The following is a 25,337-nucleotide window of genomic DNA, read 5'->3' on the forward strand; positions in this document are numbered from 1 at the left end:
CCCACTCTTGTTGGTCAGTCAGAATTATGCCTCTGCTATCCTTATTTGGCCTAGTCTCAATTCTGCAGGGACAATTACAGTAAGAATACATTTAGTCACATCACCTACTCTGTGGTACACACTGGTATGCAGTAGTCATTTGACAATTGAGAGTAGCCTAATGTTTAGTGCATGCTGAAGACTTACCGGTTCTCATTGCGGAAAGTTCTGATGATTGGTTGAATCATTGTAGCTGCCTCAGTCATTGTTATGCCATGATTTACTACATGGTCTACAACTATTGCATTGGACACTCTTTGCTGTTGCTGCCGCTGTCTTGGTCCGTGTCCTCTAACACGTTCCCCCACACCTCTCGAATGAGGCCCACGACCACCTCTCAGAAGAGGTGCTTGTCCCCTGCCATTCCTTTGACCACCATGTCTTCCTCGTCTTCCTCCTCCCACTGGAGGTGTGTTGGGTAATTTTCCTGTTGAAAAACAAATGATAGTCCCACTAAGCGGAAACCAGATGGGATGGCGTATCGCTGCGGTATCCATGCTGGTTAAGTGTGCCTTGAATTCTAAATAAATCACAGACAGTGTCACCAGCAAAGCACCCCCACACCATCACACCACCTCCTCTATGCTTCACAGTGGGAACCACACATGTGGAGATCATCCTTTCACCTACTCTGCGTCTCACAAAGACACAGCGGTTGGAACCAAAAATCTCACATTTTAACTCATCAGACCAAAGGACAGATTTCCACCGGTCTAATGTCCATTGATCGTGTTTCTTAACCCAAGCATGTCTCTTCTTCTTATTGGTGTCCTTTAGTAGTGGTTTCTTTGCAGCAATTTGACCATGAAGGCCTGATTCACATAGTCTCCCCTGAACAGTTGATGTTGACATGTGTCTGTTACTTGAACTCTGTGAATCATTTATTTGGGCTGAAATCTGAGGTGTAGTTAACTCTTATGAACTTATCATTTGCATCAGTGGTAACTCTGGGTCTTCCTTTTCTGTGGCGTTCCTCATGAGAGCAAGTTTCATCATAGCGCTTGATGGTTTTTGCGACTGCACATATTTTCCAGATTGATTGACCTTCTTATCTTAAAGTAATGATGGACTGTCATTTCTCTTTGCTTATTTGAGGTGTTCCTGACATAAAATGGACTAGGGCTATCTCCTGTTTACCACCCCTACCTTGTCAAAACACAACTGATTGGCTCAAACGCATTAAGAAGGAAAGAAATTCCACAAATGAACTTTTAACAAGGCACACATGTTCATTGAAATGCATTCCAGGTGACTACCTAATGAAGCTGGTTGAGAGAATGCCAAGAGTGTGCAAAGCTGTCATCAAGGCAAAGGGTGGCTACTTTGAAGAATCTCAAAAAGAAAATACATGTAACACTTTTTTGGTTACTACAGGATTCCATATGTGTTATTTCCTAGTTTTGATGTCTTCACTGTTATTCTACAATGTAGAATTTAGTAAAAATAAAGAAAAACCCTTGAAATAGTAGGTGTGTCCAAACTTTTGACTGGTACCGTATGTCTAGGCGTGCGGATGTGTGAGTGTGTGAGTATGCATCCTCCAGCACTAATGGTCACAGCTGCCTCAACACACACACAGACACCTCTCCCTCGCAACCAACTTGCGCCAACACCCCCCCCCGACCCCTACCTCTGTCAGTTCAGGAATGCACCGGCACGTTCTGCCCTTAATGTTTTTCCCCATTTGCACTGTTTATGCAGCCCACGCACTCATTTAAATAAACTTGATTGCTTTATTTCTACATGTGTGTCTGTATTTCTCTGCCGAAGATGTGTGTACGTGCGTGGATTCGTGTGCTGCCCTAGCTGTCTGTTTATTATTATATCATAAAGTCTGCGCTTATTCTAATAAGGCCTGTAATGAATTGCACCATTAGACCGCTGGGTTCAGGAATGCTCACCGCCGGAACCACAGTGATTGCCCATTCAGGTTGTTCACCCTGTTTCTTAAAAAAGCCTGATTCTCATTATCATTTTTTTCAGTAACTTTCCATTTAATTAAAAAATGGCGATCATCCATACTCAGTTTGTTTCTCTATATGTTTTGCTTCAGGAGTGAACATTTCCAGCCCAGTGCCCGTTATTCTCTTTGGTTTAAAGACACTGCTCTCTGCCTGTTGTTTGGAACTGCACTTCAGGAAGGCAAATAGAGAAAGCGAGTGTGGTGCTCCAGTTTTACAGATTAACCTCCTACATACTGGTCACTTTTCCATCAAAGATGCATTTTAGAACTGTGTAAAATGCAGATGATTAGGAGGAATGGTTAAGATGTCAGGATATGTTTTTGGATGTCCACTCTGTCTCCAAATCAAACACAGTTATTCACTTCTTCAAATGTATTAGCGACTGGTATAAGTTACAACAGGACAATGTTAATTGGTACAGTTGTACTTAAAATGAACCTTCTGTGAATAAGAAGTACCATGCAAACAATCAAATGAATACCAACACAGTCAAATAATGATGGAAGAACGAGAGGTAAAATGAGTAGGTAGAATGTTCAGAATGTCCGATCAGTGAAATGCCACAGCATCACCAGCATCTGTCCAGTGTAAAATATGTCTGTTACCACCGCAAGGATCAAAACAACTGCATCATCCTATAAACTGTCTGTACTCGATGATGCAACTTTAATCCTTGTTTTTTTCTCTCTTCCAAGGGAGTTTGTTTTCTCACAGTTTTGCAATTAAGCAAGAATCTCTTTTGAAGTGAATGGCCCCCCTCTCTCTTCCTGGCTTTGTTTCTTCTTATTTAAATGAGAGCATAGCGACCTGGCATACCACACCGTATTGAGCCCACTGAGTTTATACCACTGCTGTAGAACGTAAACAAAGGATGCTTCATTAGTAGCCTGGCACTTTATTAATCCTTAACTCACACACACACACGCACACACACGCACACACGCACGCCCGAACACACACACACACACACACACACACACACGCACGCCCGAACACACGCACGCCCGAAACACACACACATACACACACGCACACACACACACACACGCACACACACACGCGCAAGCACGCAGACCCATACACACTCACTCCTGTTTCTTTGTCTGGTTAAGGCTTAAGTTAAGAAATAATGAGGTCCTTGGTTGTACAAAGGACACTTAAACCGTAATAAGGACCAACTAAGGAGGGTCTCTGTGTGTATGTCCTGGAAGGGGGAGTAATTGGTTAAAAAGGCTGAAGAACACCAGCTTTTGCCAACTGCCCCTTTCTGTCAGGGACCACAAAGAAACAAAGAAATATGCAAAACAAAACAAAAATCTAAAAGAAAGGCAGACAGTAGCCATCCCCATCTTGAAAACATATGCAGGCACATGCTCCGGCATTCTATTGTCTTAACTGCTGGCCCTCTCTCTATAACTCACTCTGTCCCTGTGACAACTTTCTCGGTGGGGACTTGGAGACGCCCCCACCAGAGGCGTGGGAGGGGCGGGGGGTCAGGGGGGTCAGGTTGAGGGATGTGTTTTGGCAAAAGGAGCACGCTTCATTAGGCCTTTTGGCTCAGGGTTCATTAAAACTCCAGGAGAGGAACATTCCAGGATACTATTAACCAAGCACTCCTCCTGAAATGCTGTCAGGACCAACAGATTTGAACCATCATGTGTTAACCCCCCCTACACCCCCCCCACCCCCCCACCCTCTCCTCCTCTACTCCAGCCAGACCCTCTATTCTATGCGCCACCACACCCTGTCTTACTCTCCTCCCTAGACAATAGGCTCCATCTGTTAGGCAGCTCAACTTTCCCTGGCAGGACTCTGGGGGGCCGTGAGGCTGAGAGCTGAGACCAGTACGGCAGGTGGAGGGGTGACAGTCACCTCTCAGACACCTCCGCTGATGACGGAGAGGAGGGAAGAAGGGAAGGAGTATGTTCTAATGGTTCAGTGAGGCCATGGGGGAAAGAGATCATTGTATTTTGACGGGGTGGGGGTGATGGAGTTAGAGAGGGAATGAGGGAGACAGGGAAGGAGAGAATGTGTTTCAAGGGTGGTGAAGTGATAGAGTTAGAAAGGGAGAGAGGAAAGAAGGGAGTGTGCTTTAGGGTTGTAGTGAATTGATGCAGGGAGAGAGGGATAAAAGGAGAGAGGGAAAGAGGGAGTGGGTCTCAGGGTTCGGGGTAAGGTGAACCACCAGGGTCCCATCATAGATCCAATAGCCGACAGCTGCTGCTGAGGAGAATATAAGTCATGCAGCTGTGACTGGAACCAACACTGGCTTTTGGCACTATAATCACCAAGAACGGGGGTTTACTAGTCTATACGTTCAGCTGTACTCAAAACATACTGGACAGATTATTAAAAATAAACCACAGCAATACCAGTGTCAAGGGACTTGATATTCACTTGACATGGCTTGTTTTATGTTAGGATATGTCTGCTATATATGCACCGATATACCAGCTATAGTAGAGATGTAAGGCAATGTAAAGTCCAGGGTATTAAGTTGGTAGTGTGCAGTAGGACAGGTATAGATGCATGAGTCCCTGTGGTGCCATCGGCCGGGCTGATTATGTGGGCTCCATGCCTGGTCAGTTTTAACTGGAGGAGATTAGAGAGAGCAGGAGAAGGGTTTAACCTCGTTTGGATCTCTGATATGTTAATTAAAATGGATTTGTGAAAAAGGATGGAGGGATGGGGAGGATGGCAAGCTCCACCTCAGCCGACCCAAAACCCATCTGTTGGCTGAGGTAGGTGTGGGTGCGCACGCGCGCATGTGTGTGTGTGCACGCGTGTGGCCAGCGGAACAGAGATAATAGGCCATACAGCTTATGTTATTAAAGCGCCATTTTACCTCTTAATCGCTTTTGCGACAGCGTTTCTGCCCCTGCTTTGTTATTCTCCCCATTTTTAGCTTTCCTGGATTTAACTCAGTTGCATCCATCCATTTCCTAATCCCTGTGTTTTATCAGTGACACTCTGAGAGCAACCCAGATTGTGTGGCCATGTCAAGTTCCATGCCTGTCAGACCCTGGATCGTGTCTGTCTCTGTCTATCTGGGTGGGTTATTACCTGGCCTGTCAGACCCTGGATCGTGTCTGTCTCTCTCTATCTGGGTGGGTTATTGCCTGGCCTGTCAAACCCTGGATCGTGTCTGTCTCTCTCTATCTGGGTGGGTTATTGCCTGGCCTGTCAGACCCTGGATCGTGTCTGTCTCTCTCTATCTGGGTGGGTTATTGCCTGGCCTGTCAAACCCTGGATCGTGTCTGTCTCTCTCTATCTGGGTGGGTTATTGCCTGGCCTGTCAAACCCTGGATCGTGTCTGTCTCTCTCTATCTGGGTGGGTTATTGCCTGGCCTGTCAAACCCTGGATCGTGTCTGTCTCTATCTGGGTGAGTTATTGCCTGGCCTGTCAGACCCTGGATCGTGTCTGTCTCTCTCTATCTGGGTGGGTTATTGCCTGGCCTGTCAAACCCTGGATCGTGTCTGTCTCTATCTGGGTGGGTTATTGCCTGGCCTGTCAAACCCTGGATCGTGTCTGTCTCTCTCTATCTGGGTGGGTTATTGCCTGGCCTGTGAAGATGTAGATATTCAAGTGTCTGAGACGGGCAGCAGCTGACGGGACGCTAAATAAAAGAATGGGATACACAAGGCTGGGCAAAACACATCGTCTTCTCTGACCTCAAATTTCAATATGATCCCCCTTCCCTACCTCCATCCCTCCATCCCTCCCTCCAATCTTCCCTCCATCAAACCCCTGCGCGGTGATAGATGGTGCGGCAGAGACAGCGAGCGTTAAAGTTTGTGGGCCGTGGACCGATGGCGCCGCATGAAAATCACTGGCGTAGAGTAAGCACTCGGAATTGGATGAGAAGGAGAGGGAGAGAGGGAGGGAAAGAGGGAGGTGTCAGCACTTTTCTTCCCATACATTTCACCCAGCTGAAGAGAGTCTTATTATCTGACCTGGCTCCCGTTCCCTGAGTGACCTAATAATATTGTGGTGGTGATCCCCAGCCAGCCTCTAACATCGTCACATCACAAAGGAATCGATTACCATACTTCCTCTAAGAAACACTGCAGCATAGCTTAGCTAGCTTGTTCTGAGACTCTGGCCTGATCACATGCACCACTAGTATCCATATCACTTGAATTGAATTAGCGTTATACTTGTAATGTTCTTTGTTTATTTATAAGATAAGACATACTGCATTGTCCCCAAAGGGATATGTGTCATATGTCAAGTCATATGTCAGTCACTGCACCTGTACATAGCCCATCTGTAATATAGCCCATCTAACTACCTCATCCCCATACTGTATTAATTTATTTATCTTGCTCCTTTGCACCCCAGTATCTCTACTTGCTCATTCATCTTCTGCACATCAATCACTCCAGTGTTTTAATTGGTATATTGTAATTTACTTCGCCACCATGGCCTATTTATTGCCTTACCTCCCTTATCCTACCTCATTTGCACACACTGTATATAGATTTTTTTCTACTGTATTATTGACTCTGTTTGTTTATTCCATGTGTAACTCTGTGTTGTTGTATGTGTCAAACTGCTTTGCTTTATTCTTGGCCAGGTCGCAGTTGTAAATGAGAACTTGTTCTCAAATAGCCTACCTGGTTAAATATATATATATATATATATATATATATATATATATTTTTTTTTTATATGTCACAAGCACAGTCGTGCACTCCCCAGCCCAGACCCAGAGCTAACACATTATAGAAGTCTTTAACATTTAGTCCTGCATCTTGGCCTTGCCTCCTACACAACGTCTCAGAAGAGGGCCAAATGCCAGATCTTTCATAATCAAAGTAAAGTCAAATATCAAAGCATTAATATCTGTATCATATTGGTTGAATTTTTATTATCCTATTCTACTCATTTTAAAGTTATTCTGTTTGTTTGGTATGTTGGTGGTTCTATTTATTTGATACTTGAGTTTCATAAAAATAACTCCAGTCAAGTTATTTGATAGTCTCACTCACGTCCCCCCACACCTTTGCATCATGCTCCCTTCACCAATGTTGCCATCGTAACGTTCTGTGGTGTGTTCATTCAGACGTGTGCAGCCTTGCTTCATACACAGGGTGTCATAACAGGGTCAAAGTGCAAACAAACACTTGACCTTCCTTTTGATTGGTCCACCCAGCGGAAGGCGGTGTGTTATTTAATGTGCTGATGTCGAGCATCTGACTCACAATATCAATGTATTTAATAGCTGTTATGCACAAGCTTGTTAGGGGGCTTGGGATAAATGGAACAGATTTGGGGAATAATCCTTCCCCAATCTGGCCACCACAGCTGGATGTCTCAACCTCCCCCGTCGTCCCCCTCGACCCAGCCAACAACGCCACCCACCCAGCCACCACCGCCACCCATGCACACACACACATCCTCCTCTTCAACCCCCTGACTCGGACCAACACAGGACAGGAACAGAAAGAGAGATAGAGAGAGGGATAGAGAGGGATAGAGAGGGATAGAGAGACAGAGATAGAGGGTAAGGGAGAGGAAGAGGGGTCAGCGAGAGATATAGGGATAAAGAGACAGAGATAGGAAGAGGGGTCAGGAAGAGATATAGGGTTAGAGAGACAGAGATAGAGAGCCAGAGATAGGAAGAGGGGTCAGGAAGAGATATAGGGTTAGAGAGACAGAGATAGAGAGCCAGAGATAGGAAGAGGGGTCAGGAAGAGATTTAGGGATAGAGAGGCAGAGATAGGAAGAGGGGTCAGGAAGAGATATAGGGATAGAGAGGCAGAGGTGGGAAGAGGGGTCAGGAAGAGATTTAGGGATAGAGAGACAGAGATAGGAAGAGGGGTCAGGAAGAGATATAGGGATAGAGAGACAGAGGTAGGAGGTAATGGAGAGGAAGAGGGGTCAGGGAGAGATATAGGGATAGAGAAACAGAGATAATGGAGATATGAAGAGGGGCCAGGAAGAGATATAGGGATTGAGGCAGTGGATGTCTGATTGGGTTCTCCCTCTTCCAAATCCCTCTTAACCCAGATACCCATGGCCCCTCCACCTACTCAAACATGGCTGGGTCACAAAAGGGAATTAGGATGGAAACCCTAGACACACACACACACTCAGGCTCACACACACACACACACACACACACACACACACACACACACACACACACACACACACACACACACACACACACACACACACACACACACACACACACACAGACCCTCTTGGAAAGATAAAACAGCTTCAAGTCCCTGATCCCGGCACGTCATTCCAAACTCAATGTCCTCCAAATCCAACAAGAGAATCCAACAAGCTTTGCTACTGCAGATTAACTGACTACCTGTGCAAGATTGCCTACGCTCTGATCCATGTGGTAGGGGAGAGTGGGGTAAGTTAGGCCAAAGGGGTAAATTGAGCCACCCTTGTTTCTGGAATGCCATACACAAAATTGGAGTCTGTGAAGGAAGAATTCACATTGAAAAGGTTGTAAGCAAGTTACGTCCAAAAAACGGATTTTCACCAAGTCGAATGAATTTATTGTGTTAAGAGGTTTCATGATGCTTGTATCTCAACCAAAGCAGATACTTTAAGATTGTTCTATACATCACTTGGGGTCTCTATCAAATTCAATATAAGGCCATAAACCTACGTAGCATGAAAGTGCATCCTTGTAGCTGTGTGGGCTAATATAGTCAAAATGTCTGCCTTGGGTAAGTTGAGCCAATGGCCATGGAGTAAGTTCAGTCAATGGTTGAGCCAATGGAAAGTTGATCAAATTGAAGTGTTTTTTTTCCCAGGCGTAATGCAAGACATTTTCGCTGGCTCAACTTACCCCATATGTTGTGCCATGAGTGCACGTTTTTTTGGACAAGCTATGTTTTCCAAACTGTAATGTTTACATGAATTCTGATTATTTCCAGCGATACACAACATCCTGAAATACATTTAAATATCTTTATTAGAAGATACTATATTTCCCTTGAGGGAGTGATGCTGAATGTAAAAAATGTCTCCACTCTCCCCGACTATGGCGTAGTGACGTCTGGCATGTAATCATACTGCCTTTCCCCTTTCCTCTCTGGGTTATTTAGGCTGTCTCAAGACCTTTAGCTCCATCTCCTGTGGCTGCTTGGGAGCCAGATTGACCAGAGAAAAGCATTGTGACCTTGCCGTCTGACACGGAGCGTAGCGCCACACAGATACGCCAGCTACAGCAGCTTTAGCAGGGCAACAACAGCACAACAACAAATAGTAGAAGAAGGTTAGCCTGTTGTAATTAGTGGTAGGCCAAAAGGGTTGGGATGTAATTCTTTAGCTCAGGGTATGGAGAGACCCAGCAGCCCCTGTGCCGGGCCCGTGGAGACCCTGTAGGGTCACGCGGGGTCTTTTTTCATTAAACAGGCTGCCCTAAGACCCAGAGGGCTGAAAGCGTTAAACCCTGCTATTGGTGGAGATCCCATATTGGATGTTGAACATACTGTATCTGTCTGTCTCTGTCTCGGTCTGTCTCTCTGCTCTAAGCCGATCGGCCCAAGCTGCCGCCGTGTGCATTTCATAATTAAACTTTTTTTTTTGGTGGTGACAAGTGGCACGCTCTGATCTGTTACGTTACAGTCACTGATCCAACTGTTACCATAACACCCCTGTCACACACACACAGGCAAACACACACACACATGCGTGCACACACACACACACATACAACTTTCTCTTTCTCTCTTATTGCCCTCCTTTTTCATTGCAGTGCTTATTGCTTTACCCCATCTCTGCTTCTGACCTCAGGGCCGGCCCTAGCTTTCTGGAGGCCCTAAGCAAGATTTGGTTTGAGGGCACCCAACTTCGCAGGTAAACTATTTTAGTGGTGTCCTTCTTGATGGCAGAGATAAGAAATGTTTTAAAGTTTTAAAGTTTATTTCCTGCAATTCTACACATTTTGCCATGGGTTGGAGAGAAAATGTTGCATTTTTAAAACTCATTGCATGGAATTCTACACATTTGCCATGGAGCAGACAGAAAATGTTGCAGTTTTAAGGTCCACTGGGCACATGCCCTGCGTTCCTGGCCAGTCATTTGGTCATGATTACTACAAGGTGTAGATAGCTGGCTAGATTAACTTACCAATTAAAATATGTTTTGCTGACATGGGCAAATTGAGCGAATGTCAGTGACTGACATTACAAGAGAAAAACTGCTGATGCATAACCACATTTCGAAATGTCACCTTGTGTATTCTACTATTTTAACTCTCAATAGTAAGTTGAGACCCCGACTGAGATCCCATATATATTTTTGGGTTGGGGTCCCCCTAGCGGCCGGGGGTCCTAAGCGAATGCCTGCCCTGCTTTGCATCAGTGACTTCCTGTTCCCTTCTTTTTTTTAAACAACTTGTTCATGTCAATCATCTCTCCTATAAACTCCTTTCAGTTTCTCTCTCATTCCTTTCATTCCTTCTACTCCTCTCTCTTTTATCTTGCATTTTCCTCCTATTTCTCTGTCTCTTTCCATCGATCCCTCGTTTCCCTCTTTCCATTACCTCTTTCCATCGTTCTTGTCTGCCTTTCTCTCACTATTTTCCCTCTACCCCTCCCCTCTGTATCACTCTTTTTTCTCTCCATCTCTCTGTCTGGCCCAGTCTCTCTCTCCTCTCCTTCTGTATAGCTGCAGAGGCTCCTGCATTAGCCATGTTGCTGACAGTGCTGTTTGTGTGAGCAGTGAGCTCCTCCATGGCCTCCCTCACCTCCCTGCCTCCTCCCCTATCTACCCCCTCCATGCAGGGGAATTAACCTTTCAGCCCTGGGTTTCTGTATTTAATGACTGTCTAAGGGGCCACCTCCAACTACATGGCCCAGCTGTTGGCATCTGTCCCCACAGCATAACCCCCCCCCCACGAACACACACAGCACACAGCACACAGCACACAGCACACAGCACACTAGAGGGGCTCAGTGCCGCTGCCCTCTCTTTATTACCTGTAGAAGCTGTGGAAAGCTTATTAACACCACAGACAATGCCTGCTGCAGAGGGTATATTCTAATGCATGGCTGAGCACATAACGAATGTACTGTACAATGGCCGTAGGTGAGTACTGTATAATGTATGCTGTGTTTACTGTATATGGTTGAATATGGACTGAATACTGCAGATTGTACATAAAACGCACTAAGTGGGGTCTATCCTAAGGTCAAATAAAAAATACATACTGGTAGAAAAGAAATGTGACCTTTGACTTAGTCACTGTGGAAATGTTCCAATATGCCTCCCAGTCTCCAGTCACCATTCACTTTCAGGTGTGCACGTTGATCTGAAAATGGTTTTCTATATAATAAAGTACACACCTGAAAGTGAATGGTGACTGGAGACTGGGAGGCATATTGGAACCTTTCAGCACGAAATCAAATATTCTGAAGTGGAAAATGAATTCAGTGTAAAGTCTCCAACTCTACAGCAGCGCAGCTGAATCCCCCCAGGAGTATTCAGTATATAAAATAAAGTGGATACTCGCTGTCCCATGCATTATGTATGAGCATAAATGTTACAAAACGGGCGGCAGTGGAGACATCCATGTTGCCTTTGTATCTTTGAAGGTTCCCTTGCTCCCTCAAACCCCAGACACTGAGTTCTGTAGTCTCCCTCGGAAAGGATGAGCAGGGGAATCACTCTCTCCTGCTGCTGCAGCTGTATATTACAGCTACACTGTACAGGCATATTGAAGATTTTCATCAGAAATGTAGAATATTCTAGTAGACTTGAAATGACATTGCTTCCCTACTCTCTATCCCTAGCCTATGTACCCACTGTCCCTAGTCTATATACTTCCTATCCCTAGCCTATATGCTCCCTATCCCTAACCTATATGCTTCCTATACCTAGCCTATATACTCCCTATCCCTAGCCTATGTACTCCCTATCCCTAGCCTATATACTCCCTATCCCTAGCCTATGTACTCCCTATCCCTAGCCTATATACTCCCTATCCCTAGCCTATATACTCCCTATCCCTAGCATATATACTCCCTATCCCTAGCCTATATACTCCCTATCCCAAGCCTATATACTCCATATCCCTATTCTACATACTCCCTATCCCTAGCCTATATACACCCTATCCCTAGCCTATACACTCCCTATCCCTGGCTATATTCTCCCTATCACTAGCCTATATACTCCCTATCCCTAGCCTATACACTCCATATCCCTAGCATATATACTCCCTATCCCTAGCCTATATACACCCTATCCCTAGCCTATATACTCCCTATCCCTAGCCTATATACTCCCTGTCCCTAACCTATATACTCCCTATCCCTAGCCAATATTTTCCCTATCCCTACCCTATATACTCCCTATCCCTAGCCTATATACTCCCTATCCCTGGCCTATATACTCCCTATCCCTATCCTATATACTTCATATCCCTATTCTACATACTCCCTATCCCTAGCCGATATACTCCCTATCCCTATCCTATATACTCCCTATCCCTAGCCTATGTACTCCCTATCTCTAGCCTATGTATTCCCTATCCCTAGCCTATATACTCCATATCCCTATTCTACATACTCCCTATCCCTAGCCTATATACACCCTATCCCTGGCCTATACACTCCCTATCCCTGGCCTATATACTCCCTATCCCTAACCTATATAGTCCCTATCCCTAGCCTATATACTCCCTATCCCTAGCATATATACTCCCTATCCCTAGCCTATATACTCCCTATCCCTAGCATATATACTCCCTATCCCTAGCCTATATACTCCCTATCTCTAGCATATATACTCCCTATCCCTAGCCTATATACTCCCTATCCCTAGCTAATGTAAAAAAAAGTGTGGCATCACTTTTTTGTTGTCAGCTGGTTTCTTGTGATCTATTTTTCCTTAAGATTACCCCCCTAACCCTCCACATACACACTCCTCTCTCTCTTCCTCCTGTGTCTTTCCCTGTTTAAGAAGAGGAGGATACAGTACATGTGGAGTCAGAGAGTGGAAGAGTCCTATTGGCATTCTTTCTCATCCACGCTGCACACTTTTGTTCCAAGCAGCATCGTGAGATCGTGAGAGAGTGGCTCCGGGGCCTTGACGTTGCTCAACAGGTAAGCACACCTCGTCTCTCTCTCTCATGTAAATCCCTACACATATTCAAAGACTAGTGACTTCTTTATGAGAGATGCACTGTCTCTCTTACTCTTTTTCTTTCTCACTATCGCTCTCTTTTTCTCTCTACCTCGGTCTCTCTGTGAGCTCTCAGGAGACAGATAAGGATGAGTCAGTGGAGGTTTGAAAGGAGGTCTTCTCTCCTTCTGTCTCTCTTTTTTCTCTCTTCCCATCACGTTGAGAGGTTTAACTCTCTCTCTCTCTCTCTCTCTCTCTCTCTCTCTCTCTCTCTCTCTCTCTCTCTCTCTCTCTCTCTCTCTCTCTCTCTCTCTCTCTCTCTCGAGGCAAGTGACATGTGAGGGAGTCAGAGAGAGAGACACATTGAGTCGAAGTTGACGACTCTACAGAGCAGAAACAGAAACCAAGCCAAGCAGACAAACACTCTGCTCAGGATGGTGAGAAGAGCTTCTCGGAGACATGCTGTCCAGCTGCCACTGTAAATTGCTGGACGAGGCTGATGCAATCTGGCTCGTCCACCTGCCCGTCCTTGACTTGGCTTGAAGTTTGCTCTGTCTATTTGCATCTGGACAAGCAGGCAAGCTCACCCAGGCAACGCTAATCAGACTGTCAGAGGATCACCATTTTTTCATGCACAATTAATGATTTGGATTTAATTAAGCCATGTGGATAACCTAATCTGCATCTTTGGCCTATAACTGATTCTGCTGGTGAGTGTCAGTGGGGTAATGGTGTCACAACAGACCTCCCCTATGAGGCCCTGTAATTGGGCCCACAGGCTAATGGTGAGATTGGCAGTGTGTGGGCGAGACTGATATTAAGATGTAGGACCATATCTGAATTGCATGGTTGCATGAGGTTGAGGCTTCATTTTCTGCACATTGAGTGATTTCATGGGGTTTCGCATCAAATTGGTCCAGGATTGAGTGTATTGAGTCGTTTGATGATGTTATGAAAGAAGCCATTAAAAATCTACCTGTCGGGGTCACGCCTGATGCCTCTGCTCTCTCCAATACCCTGGAGGGGAGAAAGCCTGACTTGTCTCCGAGAGCGAATCAAATTTCAAATCAAACTTTTTCATTTACATTTGTGGAAAGCTAGTGAGGGACAAGGTCAGAAACTGTAGTAGCAGTGAAGGTAGAATATCTACTGACTTATACAGGAAAGTTACAACAATGCTTATCCTGGGTGGTCAATCTTATCCTGACTCATACAACTCTATTGTTGTCAGTGAAATACAGATTATACTATACAGTACAAGGTTTTCCTAGACAAATACATTATTTAGCTTGACAGCACTTGAGTAAATGTGGAAGAATTCAAGGAGTGTGAGTACTTTCTGAAGGCACTGTAGATACTGAATGAATGTAATTGTTCATGTATTCCATTATACTGTGTGCATGTGTGCGTGTTATGAAGCTTGTTGAGCTAGTTCTGGATAATGACAGAGATCTGTGCAAGGACAAGAACTTGATTAGCTGCCAGGGCTGAAGGCCTGCTTTTTAGCGGTTTGTGTCTCATATTGGGAATTTTGAATATGTGTTTGTGTGTGTGCATGTGTTCATGTGTGCATACTCGTGTATATGGTTTTCTCAGGTAGCCAAGTGATTAGAGTGCTTGGCCAGTAACCAATAAGTCGCTGGTTCGAATACCTGAGCCGACAAGGTCATATATCTTCCGATGTGCCCTTGAGCATGGCACTTAACCTGCACCTATCTGGTGTTTGTGACAATAGAACATTAATTATAAATTTTTTGGATGATTGTTTTCTGCAGTTCTGCATTCATTTTCATTCTAACATGAGTTTATCAGAGTCCATCCAACAGACACAGCCCAGACCCAACCCCAAAATAAACATTGTCAAGGACAACGAAACTAAACAAAAACACACACTAGAGAATGAACTAATCCTCCATTTTGTGCACGGACCTATTTCCCCAGTAATTTAGCCCTGTGTTTGGGTTAGCAGTGGTGGCGGTAGTGCGGGGAGGGGACGGGAGGTCAAAGTTAGTAGGCTGCGGCTCTTTTCATGAATATGTCCGGTAGAACCGTGTTGGGTCGTAGCCTTCCTCTCCAGACCAGACCTCTCTGCCTCTCTGCCTCTCAGCCAGACCTCTCTGCCTCTCAGCCAGACCTCTCCAGACCTCTCTGCCTCTCAGCCAAGTTGGGCCCCTGCAGTTCTGCAGTTCTGCCGTCACAGCACCCGCTCCCCCAATGGAGGAGGGAAGGCATGTGGAGATTTCATTACACATATAGAAACCAACCAGCCAGCACTTTACTCTCTCTGGTATTTAGATCTCGGATGCAAGGCAAAGGGCAGACTGGGATGGAAAATAATGTATGAGGAAAATCAATTCATAAACATCAGTCGGGGTTGAAATGCGTATGGTGTTTTAAAAGGGCAATCAGCAGGTGAAATTAAAACAAAGCAGTTTACATTTGTTGTTTACAAACATTGGAGTAAAACAAGCTTTTATTTTGGTTTCTGAGGGGATACAACAGTTGAACCAAGCTCATGAGGTGAAGTTATATTGAATAAATATATTCTTCAAGAGTCACTGGGTACATATCAGTAAGCCCAAAAATGTATATACATATAGCAACTGCAGATTGCCCCTTTATGGGGTCTATTAGAAAGGAGGAAAGGGAGGCAGAGAGAGAGAGTGAGAGAAACAAAGAGGGAGAGCGAGAGAGAGAGAGAAAGAAAGTGAAAGTGTGAGAGCGAGAGAGAGAGAGAGAGAGAGAGAGACAGGGTGGAAGGCAGATGAGTTTTTGAGAGCTCAGAACAGACATCTAATATGGTGAAGGGGGAGCAAATTGCCCTTGTGTGTTCAAAGTGTATGTTGGGGGCTCTGAAATGCACTGACGTTTCTGAGAGCCAGGAATAATTGAGTGTGAGCTAATTCTTATCAAAGCCTGTTGGAGTGCAACTAATCGACTGAGGGGAGATGCCTCAAAGAACCATTGCTTTTAATTCAATTTGTTTATTCAGATGAGAAAATGTTCAGTTTTCAATCAAGTAAATCACTATTATTTGTTCCATCCGCGACAGATAAATTGATTGATTGCAAACTAACTTAAAATGCACATCGGGTCCCTTTCCAAAAGAAACAGGCAGAGGGGGACTGTTAGATTAGAACAGAATGTAATGGACGTAGACATAGTGTTACTCATGGATTTAACTCAAAACTGTTGATGGGTTAATTCACTAGTGCATGCAAGAGTCATCCAATGATCAGTAACCAGGTTAGTCTGTCTTCACCAACATAGCTAGCTACAGTAGCTAGCACAATATGTGGCTATGGCTTTGAGAATACTTTGTATGTGCTCAGGAAATTGACTGTAACTCAAAACTTGACATTGAGTCAACTAAGCCTTGACAAACTCAACTTTCACCAACATTGACAAACAGTTCACTTTCTGTCTGCTCTTTGATTTGTCGTTTCAGGATCCCGCAGGATTAAACGATTGGAGCCTGAGGTTTGAGATGGGTTTGTAATCAACAACGTGGTCCCGTGTGGCTCAGTTGGTAGAGGATGGTGTTTGCAACGCCAGGGTTGTGGGTTCGATTCCCACGGGGGGCCAGTGCGGAGAAAAACATTTATGAAATGTATGCATTCAATAATGTAAGTCTCTCTGGATAAAAACGTCAGCTATATGACTAAAATGTAAATGTTGCTTCTCTAGTCCACTTCTTCTTCTCCTCACTCTGCAATGGGGTAAGATAAACAGCCACAATGGACCTATTGTCACCTTTTGAACTCAGCAAGGCCTTCTGTTAAGTTACACACAGTTATACTACTCTATAGCACTGTGCTCTCATTGACTTTATGAGAGGCATAACCTAGAGTTCTGTTCGACTCAATGGATGAGTTTGCATCACAGTTTGTGTGGACTGTTGTAGTGTTGTTGATAACTGTATACAGCACAGGAATTGTTCCTCGCTAATACCCCTTGCTTTTCACTTACCTTGCATTGCACACTCCTGGCAATGGATTGTTATTTATCGACAATCACATTGATACAATTAGACATTGTGCTAAGGCCTCACCATTACTATTCTAGCCCATTACGTTGCCTTGCCAATGGACCAGCTGGTTCTCAGAAGAGCAAAACCAACTGAATGGGAGTAGAAACAGGACAGCTTAACGATAACACATTGTCAGAAGAGAAGGGTCCTCTGACGAGTGGCTAATCGTTTTCTCAAAATACGCTGTCGAATCACCAAGCTGTCAAGGTTGTTGTTTTTCCAATCTGTGACTGTCTGTTTACTGCTGCTGGAACTCCTCAGACAATGACATCTGTTCGGATTATTTTGTAAATCATATAAAAAATGGTGGCCGTCAATCAACAGGAAATAACACAGTACTTGTAAGCCTTTCCTCTGTGAAACAAATATAGTTACATTACTCATAGCATCATTATGCAGTTACAGTACATTTACTGACACATACAGTAAATTTAACGTTCGTCGTCTGAAGGTGAAGAAGTGGACCAAAGCGCAGCGTGGTAAGTGCTCATGATTATTTATTTTCAGGAAACACTCAAACAAAATAACAAAAGGGAAAAACGAAAATGCACAGTTCCGTCAGGCACATACGCTAAACAGAAAATAACCTCCCACAAAACACAGGTGGAAAACAGGCTGCCTAAGTATGATTCCCAATCAGAGACAACGATAGACAGCTGCCTCTGATTGGGAACCACACTCGGCTCAAAACCAAAGAAATAGAAAACATAGATATTCCCACCCGAGTCACACCCTGACATAACCAAACATAGAGAATAAATAAGATCTCTGAGGTCAGGGTGTGACAGTACCCCCCCAAAGGTGCGGACTCCGGCCGCAAACCTGAACCTATAGGGGAGGTTCCGGGTGGGCATCTCCACTTGGTGGAGGCTCTGGTGCGGGACGCCGATCCCCCTCCGCTTGGGGCTCCCGCCACTTTCGTGGAACCGGACCATGGATCGTCGCCAGAGGCTCCGGACCCTGGATCGTCACCGGAGGAACCGGACCGTAGATTGTCGCCAGAGGCTCTAGACTGGGAACCCCCGCTGGAGGCTCCAGACCGCAGACCATCGCTGGAGGCTCCAGACCGCTGACCATCGCTGGAGGCTCCGGACCGCCGACCGTCGCTTGGGGCTCCGGACCGCGGACCGTCGCTTGGGGCTCCGGACCGCGGACCGTCGCTAGGGGCTCCGGACCGCGGACCGTCGCTGGAGGCACCGGACCGGGGACCGTCGCTGGAGGCACCGGACCGGGGACCGTCGCTGGAGGCTCCGGACCGGGGACCGTCGCTGGAGGCTCCGCGCCATGGATCATCCCTGGAGGCTTCATGCCATGGATTATCACTGGAGGCTCCGGGCCATGGATCATCACTGGAGGCTTCGTGCCATGGATCATCACTGGAGGCTTCAGGCCATGGATCATCACTGGAGGCTTCGTACGTGGGCCGGAACAGATCTCACCGGACTGGGGAGACGCACTGGAGGCCGGGTGCGTGGAGCAGGCACAGGGTGTACCAGGCTGGAGAGATGCACTGGAGACCGGGTGCGCGGAGCTGGCACAGGACATACTGGGCCGTGGAGGCACACTGGAGGTCTGGAGCGTAGGGCTGGCACAACCCGTCCTGGCTGGATGCTCACTTTAGCCCGGCAAGTGCGGGGCACTGGCACAGGACGAACTGGGCTGTGAAGGCGCACTGGCGACACAGTGCGTAGAGCTGGCGCAGGATATCCTGGACCGAGGAGGCGTACTGGAGACCAGGAGTGCTGAGCCGGCACAACCCGTCCAGGCTGAATGCTCACTTTAGCCCGGCAAATGCGGGGTGCAGGCAACGAGCGCACCGGGCTGTGACACGGTGCGCTCGTGGTAAGTGCTCATGATTATTTATTTTCAAGAAACACTCAAACAAAATAACAAAAGGGAAAAACGGAAATGCACAGTTCCATCAGGCACATACGCTAAACAGAAAATAACCTTCCACAAAACTCAGGTGGAAAACAGGCTGCCTAAGTATGATTCCCAATCAGAGACAATGATAGACAGCTGCCTCTGATTGGGAACCACACTCTGCTCAAAAACAAAGAAATAGAAAACATAGATATTCCCACCCGAGTCACACCCTGACCTAACCAAACATAGAGAATAAATAAGATCTCTAAGGTCAGGGCGTGACAGTAAATCACCTCAAAAATAAATCTAACAATCACAACCAATATTTATCATCCAAACTAATCTGTTAATGGAACAGATCCCACTGTACTGCTGGCATAATTATTTCAAGTTAATGAGGTCTGATAGCATGGATTTAAATTTACATTCGCTCTCTCCTGCCTTTGAAAGCATCACAGACAAAAACAGAGAGACAGTGTACAATAAGTTAACAGGTGACAGGTATCATCTTCTCATGACCTCTACTTGCTTTCTTTCGACCCTGTCCAATGTTTTGATACTAAAAACTTCAACTGCAATTATTACAGATGCTTTTTACAGCTGTTCAGCTTATACTCCAGAGTATGGCTAGCCTCTGCTTCTATCTCATTGTAACAGCAAAGGCCATAGAGTTTTGTGGGCAGCATCAGCTCTATAGCATAATCCCAAGCCATTATCTAGTTCAAATAGACGCCAAACCCTTGGATGAGGAAAAGAAATCAATGGCCTGTGGTGTTTGCCTGTCTTACCACTTCCATCCCCAATGCACCTCTCTAGGTAGTGGCAGTAGAAGAAGAGAAGAATCCATTTTGTTCCTGTTTGTCTTTCAACTTCCTTTTACTGCTCATTGGTACACGAAATTGTTGTGTATTCATTTATGTAAACTGATATGCAAATGTGATTTGTGGCTGGTTGTTTGTATGCGACGTCTATAATGGCCAATCTTGCCCTTTACGTTTGATGTGAGGTGACTGATGTCCCCTTGATCTGAGAGTTCTCCCTCTCACTCACGTTGCCGAGGCGCAGCCGAGCATGCAGTTCGCAAACAACTTTGTGATTGGCTCAAAGAGGGTCAAGATTCAAACAACCTTCCAGAATTAGGCGCTGAAAATAGCTGCTCTCCTCTCCACTGCATAGTTTAAAAATAACATGCATGCTTAAATATTAGGGCCACTAATTAGCATAGGACTTTGCATGCAGAGCTACAATCGCATTACCTTGTGATCCTGGTCTCATTGTTCTAGCCTCCACCTCACTCACTCACTCCCAGGCTGGCTGAGTGGCTGTAAGGTTACCTTCCAGCCACCAGTGCAGTGTACCGGAGCGTTTCACTTTATACAGGGAGTGAGGGATTGCCCACCCCCACCTCCTGACACCCCCACACCACATACAGTATGACAAACGAGGGCATTAAACCAAATATCATTACTCCCATCTGTAGGAATTAGCCGAAGGGACATCGACAGTGAAGAAAAAGCAATGGGTGAACGAGGGCTCGGTCCCACCCACCCCCCTCGCCCTCTCTTCCTTTCCATTCCTTATCTCCTGGACCGAGGAGGGGTTTAATTCATAGTAATTACATTATTGACTCATTTGTAGGGCCGAACTGCTCCAATTTCCCATCAATAAAACATACAATGTGATGAATAAGGTGGCCCGACTACCGTGTTTATTTGAGCCCTCATGCCCTGCCTTCCTAACTTTCCCTTCTTCCTCTCCATCTTTTCACCCTCCTCCTCTCCCTCCATCCATTTTCCAATCCCCCTAACCCATCCCTCCCTCATTTCCCTCTTTCCTCTCCATCCTCTCACCATCTTCCCTCCTTTCCATCCCTCTCTTCTTAAGGTGTGGTGGAGGTGGGGGCCCAGCAGGCGTTCAGGACCCAGCCCAAGAACATGACGGTGCGTGCGGGGACTATGGTGATGCTGAGGTGTGAGGTGCTGAGGCCCTCAGGGTTTGTCCAGTGGGTGAAGGATGGCCTGCTTCTGGGTCCACAACAGAGCCTGCCGGGGTTCCCTCGCTACAGCCTGTTGGGGGACCCTAAGAGAGGTGAGAGCCCAGGGAGGGTTGGGGTTAGAGTTAGAGTTAGGGTTTTGGTTGATGGTTACGGCTGAACCAGGATGTGGACTTAACCTCTATGGGCTAGCTACCTACGTAACAGCCACTGGCAGCCTGTGGCGCGATTTTCAAAACGTTAAAAATCCTATTACTTCAATTTCTCAAACATATGACTATTTTACAGCTATTTAAAGACAAGACTCTCGTTAATCTAACCACACTGTCCGATTTCAAAAAGGCTTTACAACGAAAGCAAAACATTAGATTATGTCAGCAGAGTACCAAGCCAGAAATAATCAGACACCCATTTTTCAAGCCAGCATATAATGTCACCAAAACCCAGAAGACAGCTAAATGCAGCACTCACCTTTGATGATCTTCATCAGATGACAACCCTAGGACATTATGTTATACAATACATGCATGTTTTGTTCAATCAAGTTCATATTTATATCAAAAACCAGCTTTTTACATTAGCATGTGACGTTCAGAACTAGCATACCCCCCGCAAACTTCCGGGGAATTCGATAACATTTTACTAAATTACTCACGATAAACGTTCACAAAAAGCATAACAATTATTTTAAGAATTATAGATACAGACCTCCTCTATGCACTCGATATGTCCGATTTTAAAATAGCTTTTTGGTGAAAGCACATTTTGCAGTATTCTAAGTACATAGCCCAGGCATCACGGGCTCGCTATTTAGACACCCGGCAAGTTTAGCACTCACCATAATCATATTTACTATTATAAAAGTTTGATTACCTTTTGTTGTCTTCGTCAGAATGCACACCCAGGACTGCTACTTCAATAACAAATGTTGGTTTGGTCCAAAATAATCCATCGTTATATCCGAATAGCGGCGTTTTGTTCGTATGCGTTCCAGACACTATCCGAAATAGTAAAGAAGTGTCGCGCATGGCGCAATTCGTGACAATAAAATTCTAAATATTCCATTACCGTACTTCGAAGCATGTCAACCGCTGTTTAAAATCAATTTTTACGACATTTTTCTCGTAGAAAAGCGATAATATTCCGACAGGGAATCTCCTTTTCGGCAAACAGAGGAAAAAATCCCAAAGGCGGGGCGGTCGGGTCACGCGCATAAGCCCAGTGTCCCTTGATCGGCCACTTGAGAAAGGCGATAATGTGTTTCAGCCTGGGGCTGGAATGACGACATTCTGTTTTTTCCCGGGCTCTGAGCGCCTATGGACGACGTGGGAAGTGTCACGTTAGAGCAGAGATCCTTAGTAAATGATAGAGATGGAAAAGAAGTTCAAGAAATGGTCAGACAGGCCACTTCCTGTAAAGGAATCTCTCAGGTTTTGACCTGCCATTTGAGTTCTGTTATACTCACAGACACCATTCAAACAGTTTTAGAAAATTTAGGGTGTTTTCTATCCATATGTAATAAGTATATGCATATTCTAGTTACTGGGTAGGAGTGGTAACCAGATTAAATCGGGTATGTTTTTTATCCAGCCGTGTCAATACTGCCCCCTAGCCCTAACAGGTTAACGTCTATGGGCTACGTGCCACCTGCGGGACACAGCCAGTGAAATATCAGGGTGGCAAATTCAAAAACAACAAAATGTCATAATTCAACTTTCTCAAACATACAACTATTTTATACCATTTTAAAGATACACTTCTCCTTGATGTAACCACATTGTCCGATTTCAAAAAGGCTTTACAGTGAAAGCAAAACATTAGATTATGTTAGGAGAGTACATAGACAAAAATAATCACACAGCCATTTTCCAAGCAAGGACTTGTGTCAATAAAACCCAAAACACAGCTAAATGAAGCACTAACCTTTGACGATCTTCATCAGATGACACTCCTAGGACATTATGTTACACAATATATGTATGTTTTGTTCGATAAAGTTCATATTTTTATCCAAAAACAGCATTTTACATTGGTGCGTGATGTTCAGAAAATGTATTCCCACCAAAACATCCGGTGAATGTGCACATTAATTTACAAAAATACTCATCATAAACGTTGACAAAATATATAACAATTATTTAAAGAATTATAGATACACTACTCTTGGATGCAACCGCTGTGTCAGATTTAAAATAGCTTTACGGAGAAAGCACATTTTTCAATATTCTGAGTACATAGCTCAGCCATCACGGCGAGCTATACAGACACCCGCCAAGTTCGGGGCAACCTCAACTCAGAATTGGTATTAGAAATATTCTCTTACCTTTGCTGATCTTCGTCAGAATGCACTCCCAGGACTGCTACTTCCACAAGAAATGTTGTTTTTGTTCCAAATAATCCATATTTATGTCCAAATACCTCCGTTTTGTTCGTGCGTACAGATCACTTATCCAAAGGCATAATGCGCGAGCGCAGAACCAGAGACGAAAAGTCAAAATGTTCCATTACCGTACTTAAAAGCATGTCAAACGCTGTTTAAAATCAATCTTTATGGTATTTTTAACGTAAAATTGCGATAATATTCAAACCGGACAATAGCATATTCATTCAAGGAGAAAAAGAAGGAACGGCGCGCTCGCGTGACTGCGCATATCCAATCCCTTTGTTGCCAGGCAGTCCACTCAGAAACTGAGCTCCTATTATCTGCCCAGTGACAGGAGAATGCTCAAACCACTTTCGGAAGGCTTTAGACAGCCAATGGAAGCCTTAGGAAGTGCAACGTAACCCCAGGGATACTGTAGTTTCGAAAGGGACTAGAAAGAAGAACTACAATTCTCAGATCCTCCACTTCCTGGTTGACTTTTTCTCAGGTTTTTGCCTGCCATATGAGTTATGTTATACTCACAGACACCATTCAAACAGTTTAAAAAACTTCAGAGTGTTTTCTATCCAAATCTACTAATAGTATGCATATTCTAGTTTCTGGGCCAGAGTAGTAACCTTTTTAAATTGGGTACGTTTTTCATCCGGCCGTGAAAATACTGCCCCCTAGCACAGACACGTTAAAGCTAGGGTTAGAGTTATAGCCAGGGTTGAGCTGAGCTGTGGACATGAAGCTAGGGTTAGAGTTAGGGTTGTGGTTGATGGCTAGAGCTGAACCGGGATGTGGACTTGAAGCTAGGGTTAGAGTTATAGCCAGGGTTGAGCTGGGCTGTGGACATGAAGCTAGGGTTAGAGTTAGGGTTGTGGTTGATGGTTAGAGATGAACCAGGATGTGGACATGTAGCTAGGTTTAGGGTTGACGTTTGCGTTATGGTTGAATACAAAGTAGGGAAATATTAACAGTAGGGGGAAACAGGTGGGAAAAAGCAATATATCAAAATTGGGTAATAAATAATGACAGGGAAGCAGAAAATGATAACACACATGAGTAGTAGCCCAAGACAAAATGTGCGTTTACAGCTTGAGCAGACGCAGTATACAAGCTACAAAATTAAAACATTGAGAGGTAGACAACCCATAGGACAAGATGAACATGAGGAATATGTCTGCATTATGAGCACAGAGATGCAGTCGCAGAATGAAGGCCTACACAAGCCACACAAACATGTCAAAAGGGCCAAGAGTTCAAACATTGTTTTGTTGCTCTAAGAAGTGTGTGAATTTGATGGTTTTCTTTACTGTGACATATTTCAAATGACAGGTTGTTCGCTGTGTGAGGGTGAACGGTGCATCTGTCAGCTTTAATTGCATTGGCTGTAAGACAGACATAGTAGCAGTAAGCCTACACTGTATAGCCTTGATATGCATAGAGGACACAGTGATAGGCCTAAATGAAGTTACCATGGGGACCTGATGGTAGTGGCTTAACAGAGGACGTCTAAACAGAGGCCATCTGTGACTACAGAGACTATGTGAATGTGAAATAGCCTCGCGTGTACCACCATTGTCCCCCTCAGAAGTGAATTAAGGGAAAATGAAAGCGGCAAGAGAGAGTGAGAGTGATGAGATAGAGAGAGATGTCAGCAACACATTTAGACCCAACCAAATCATGAAAAAACTAAAAGATAATTACTTGACACATTGGAAAGAATTTACAAAAAACCCCAGATCAAACTAGAATGCTATTTGGCCCTAAACAGAGAGCACACAGTGGCAGAATACCTGACCACTGTGACTGACCCAAAATTAACCTCTATGGGCTAGGTGGGACGCTTTTTGAGGTATTTGAATAACGCGCCACGGGATTACACTGGCTGTTACGTAGGTGGGACGAGAGAAGTTAACCTCTATGTGCTGTGTCCCACCTACTCAACAGCCAGTGTAATCCCGTGGCGCGATATT

General features: G+C 45.0%; 1 pseudogene; it reads left to right on the top strand.

The window, feature by feature from the left end:
- Nucleotides 1-20,955: 20,955 nt before the first annotated feature.
- The window catches only part of LOC106577666 (nephrin-like), a 55,948-nt pseudogene continuing 51,566 nt past the window's right edge, over nt 20,956-25,337 (top strand).

This window comes from Salmo salar, chromosome ssa02 (assembly GCF_905237065.1).
Source record: "Salmo salar chromosome ssa02, Ssal_v3.1, whole genome shotgun sequence".
Lineage (NCBI taxonomy): Eukaryota > Metazoa > Chordata > Actinopteri > Salmoniformes > Salmonidae > Salmo > Salmo salar.